Genomic DNA, 5,092 nt, shown 5'->3' with positions numbered 1-5,092 from the left:
GGGATTTGGGGAAGACAAGGAGAGAGAGAGCAAAGCTCCAGACATGAACAGTGTCTGACTGCTGTGCACAGGCCTGCCACATCTAGTAAGGGCACAAAAAGAGGAATTGAGGTCCTTGGATTCATGCCTAGGCACTTTGGTCAGAGTTGCTGGGAATGGAGTCTGAAGTGGCTCTGAGACAGCAGCAGCAGCTGCAGAAAATGTTGCCTGGGGAGAAAATGGGACACAAAACATGCAGGTGTATGGAGTTGAAAGAATTTTGCCTTGAGAAACTCAGTTAACAATTTCACCAGCACTGTACAAACCAGCCAGGATTCCAGCCCTGTCCAGACTCTGGAGAGGATCAACATACAAAAAATGCCATGAAATTTTTTATCATAGGGATGTGTTGCTGAGTACCCACCGTGCTTAATTGTGTTTAGTCAGAAGGGGTGTTTTCACATGTCTTCAGGGACCATTACTCTGTTCTGGAGCAACCAGCCCTGTAGAGTCTTAAATACAACAGCTTTGTACCTGTGTAGTGAGAACTGCAATTGCCATAGAGCTCCGGAAACTTCTCACAAATTCTGGCAAAGATTTTAGTATGACTTGATGGAATTTTACTATGTGAAATAAACATGTCAGACCAACACTTCACAAAGTTTGGTTTCAGATGCTGGTGGAATTTCACACGCAAGTTATGTGTCAGGTGCTGCTTGATGTTTTAGGTGCTGTTCACTGGGGATGGGTGTGGAAGGAGGACTTACTTTAGTGTGGTCACTGATTAGTGATGATCACTGCTGGGTGGGAGGAGCAGTCCTCACTGCTCTGTGGCTGAGGTGCTTGTGCTCAGAGCCTCAGGCAGTGCAGAGATGTGTCACTTTGCTTGCTCATACTGTACTGGTTTGAAAACAAACCAGTGGGAGGCACTAAGTCAGAATAACAATTTAATGGGGAAATTAAAGGAAAAAAATAAAAGAAAATGCTGGTTCAGACTGACAGAGTCAAGATACAACCTGACTCCCTGTTAGTCAGGGTGGTGGTAGCAGTCTGGTAGAATGGTGGCTGCAGTCCTCTGAAGCGGTGATCCTGGAGAAAAAAAAGGGGTCTGCTCTTCCTCAGGTCCAGTGGTGGCTGTGTAGCTCCTGTCCTCTGGAAATCCAGTGGAAGAGTTGTCTCAGGTGCTCAGAGTCTCAGATTATATCCACGATGGGATGCTTGTTTCCTCCCTCTGGGTGGAGCATCTCACAATGGGGTAATGAGTCCTGAGGCCAAGTGTTGATTAGGCTCATTAACAGAAGATAGTCTGGAGGGAGTTATCTCTGAGTCAGGCGGCAGGACAATGATGGGCCATTAACAGAAAGATAGTCTGGGGGGAGGAGGCAAGGAAACACTGCCCCACCTGATTTCAACAGCTCATGAGGATGGGAATAGAATACACTGCAACCCAGGACACATATTTATACAGCTCTTGTGGCTCGGAATCTAGGTGACTTGGGCTCTAGTGATGGTATTTCTGCTGTTTATCCCATGGCAAATGGAGAAAGTCATCCTTCAGTGGCTTGATCTGCTCCTGAGAATATCCCTGGGTGGTGAATGAGCTTGTAAGTAGTGTCTGAGGAATATGCTGCAGCTGGGCTCAGTTATTACATCTTTGTTGACTTGCAACCTGAAATCTATACCCTGCCGAGTCTTGCTGTGTAGCCATCATCTCTCTACCTTGGGATTATTGATTGCATTAAAATGTTCATTTTGTACTGCACACAGACATAGGGTACTGATTACTTTTGTCCATGTTGCCACTTGGAAATGTTATTTATGTGGGACCATTTCCAACATTAGTGCCAATCTGGAAAGCAGGATGTTTTCTCTTTATTGATTGAAAATCTTTATACAAATAAGTTGCTTACTGAGAGAAAATACTAATTCAAAGGAACACCTTGCTCTCTTTATTTACTTCATTTATTTTGCTGCATCATCTTCAAATTAAGAAAACATCAATATTAAATTGATTTAATCTTTTGTTAGTTATGCAAAATCTTGTGTTCCTAATAAGAGATCACCCAGTCTATATTTGTGGCAGAACATTTTTTGTCATACTAAATGTGTTTGCAGTGTTGTGCTGTCACTTATGTAGGTGTGGATATAATTTTATGTATACAAAACACATTCCATGCTTATTCCTTTAAACTTTCCTTTTGTATTTTCAAATCACAGAAACAAGCTCCCTTACCACTCAGGTTATTCCCCTCTTTGGCCTGTCAGTAAAACACGGACTTCACTACATAATTATATCACCAGGATTCTGATTTTTGAATTGCCATATCAGACCTAGGAATATTCTGTTGTATCACTTTACACAAGGCTCTGGCATTCATACTCAAAGTCTTTTCCTTCACACCAAGCTGTTTCATTAAACAGGGCTTACTGGAGTTTCCTCTGCCCGTGTTCCACAGGGACCAGCTTGGCACATGCTGCCTGTTACCACAGGCCACAAGGCACCTCAGATTGAGGAGTGCTCCCTGTAAATACAAGTATTGTAAAGTTCTGCCTTTACAGCTCTTGGAGAAGTTTCTAGAGTGGATCCTGATTAGCACTAGTGAGAGCTCTTTTACTCACTCCCACAGCAGCTGGTGCACATGGGGTGGCACCAGTCCCTGGCCAGGCAGGTTGGTGTCACTCCTGTGCCTCAGGTGTGGCAGTGCCTGGTGGCTGCTGGTCAGCTGCTATTGCTTTGTTGCAGGGAGGGGGAAGTGCAACAATGGGAAATGAAAACAGCTTCATTTCAACCCTCAGTTTTAAGTTAGCTAAAAACTTTTGGGTGTTTCTTCTCCAACACTGCTGAAAGAAATCTTGAGGAGGAAATAAATAATTTGGTTTATTTTCAACTGATTTCCCACCTCAGTCTCTAAGCTTAAGTAAGTGCACATGCATGTTTTTTCAGTGCAATACAATTTAAATTAAGAAATAAAAGCATTTCACTTATGTAGTGGCCAACAGAACTAAATATCCTTTTAAAAATAGGTGAGTAGGGATCACAGACTCCAATCTGATGTTGATTGGTTGGCTGGAGTTTTTTTTGGGGGGGGGATGTTCCTAATAAGCCTCCCACACTTAATTTGCATAGGCATAATTGTAATCTCTTCATTTCAATGACAAAGCAAAATCTGTTTCCCAATCCTGTTTCCAATTCTGGGCACAGAACATTAGAAATGGAGCTTACTGAGGCTTGGAACCATTTATGCTGTTTGCATTCTTATTGTAACCAATATTTTGATTGGAAATTAATTTCTTAACCAACTGGAACACAAATACCAGATAGTGTTTTATTTTAGGTTCATAATGGTGGCAAGGCAGAAGACAGGGGCATGAAACCAGAGCAGCTTCATTTTGATACTATGCATATCAGAATCCATTAAGTGAGTCTCAGGAGTCAGGCTCAAGGACCTCTTGATTAAGAATTAAATTACAGGTATGATTTACTAAATTTGTGCTTGGGGAAAGAAGGATTTTGATGATGATGTGATTGGTAAACTACACATTTCCTCAGCAACATATTAAAGTTAATGGGAATAGCAAAATGGGAAATGCAAAATCCATCACAAATCTTAGGAAATAAGTTGTCTTTTAAACTAAGCCACAGAACCAAAAATCTGTGTCAGTAACTTCCTTACTGAAGTAAACCCAAGGGGAAAGTAAAGCTGTCCCTCACTCTGCTCAGACTGAACTTTCTTCTGCTGTTAAGGAAGTGAGAGGAGCTGTGGCATCAGCTCCTTTGTCTGATTTGGTATGATAATTTTATATGATTGTTTTAAAACACTTAAACGTAGAACAACTTGAAAGCTTTTTTCCCAATGGTTAGGTATTTTTATTATGCTCATTTAAATTGCTTTTACATTTCTTTCAAAGTTGCTTGAAATTATATTTGTAATATTTTCTTGTTCTTTGTGGGTGAATTTGGCATAGTGGGATCCTTAACCACGTTTTGGGTTCCAAGATGCAGTTGCATACAAACAACGCACTACAGCAGGGTTTGGAAAGAGAAGGAATACAGCTGTTGCTATCTCACATGGATGCAGGGAAGCGAGGGACCGTGGGATACAAGTTCCTGTGCTGCAGAGTCAGAACTCTTGTCTATTTTTGCCCTGCTCTGACAGTCTGAACTGTGTGGCTCACAGCGTTCAGCCAGCATGGATATGGCAGCATTGCTGCTTCATGGGATGCAAGCTAATGTGTGGGACATCAAAAAAATCCACATCATACCGTGCAAAAGTGTGTTTGCGCAGCCCAATATGTGAAGTCTTTGCTCTGACCATGTTGTTTGGCTGTCTAAAGGTTGGCAAGTTAGACCAGTGTTTTGTTCAAGCCCAAGTTGTTGGGTATGTCTCTTCCATGGATGCAGGTATTTAGGAATTCAGTGTATGTGAGTAGGAGGAAGAAGATGGGAATGGTCAGAGTCAAGTTTTTGAAATTACATCAGTTACTGTGATCCAGTAGAGGCTTTTTGCTTGCAGCTTCAAGGGATCCTGCAACTGCCAGGATTTGAGAGAATGGGTAACAGTTGCTTCCATTTTATCCATCTGTTGTACTTCATTGGGATGAACAATTGCCCTGTTTTTCTAAAACCTTTCGTTGACAGTCACTGCATCTTTGGAGCTTTTGACCAAGAGCAGCAGAGCTTTGAAAGCAGAACATTTTTCATAGTGGGAAAAAGGGCTTGATTTACCTCCAGCCTATGCTTGGGCTCCCTCATCTGCAGACCCAGGATTCATTAAGGAGAGAGCAATCAGTCTTATCACAAGAGCAGAGAAACATGAAAGGCTGCTTTCTTCTAATATGCAACAAAGCACATAATTAAATAAAGTAACATTAACCATAAGGTCTTGCTGGTATTGTTTTTGAAGCCATGAAGGGACTTTGGAGTATCTAAGACCTAATCTGGTTGTATGTCACAAAGATGTTAACTACAAACCACGAGAGAAATTACTAGTTAAACTAGAAATTGGAACTAGGAACCAGATGGAAAACACCCTCATTTTGTGGTGGTGTTTGGCTGGGGGGCCATTAAGTTGGAATGCCCTCCAAAGCAGTGTGTGGCTAACTAATCCCAGCA

This window comes from Corvus brachyrhynchos, unplaced genomic scaffold (genome assembly GCF_000691975.1).
Source record: "Corvus brachyrhynchos isolate BGI_N302 unplaced genomic scaffold, ASM69197v1 scaffold15, whole genome shotgun sequence".
NCBI classification, from domain to species: Eukaryota; Metazoa; Chordata; class Aves; order Passeriformes; family Corvidae; genus Corvus; species Corvus brachyrhynchos.
Note: the sequence above shows the minus strand (reverse complement) of the source record.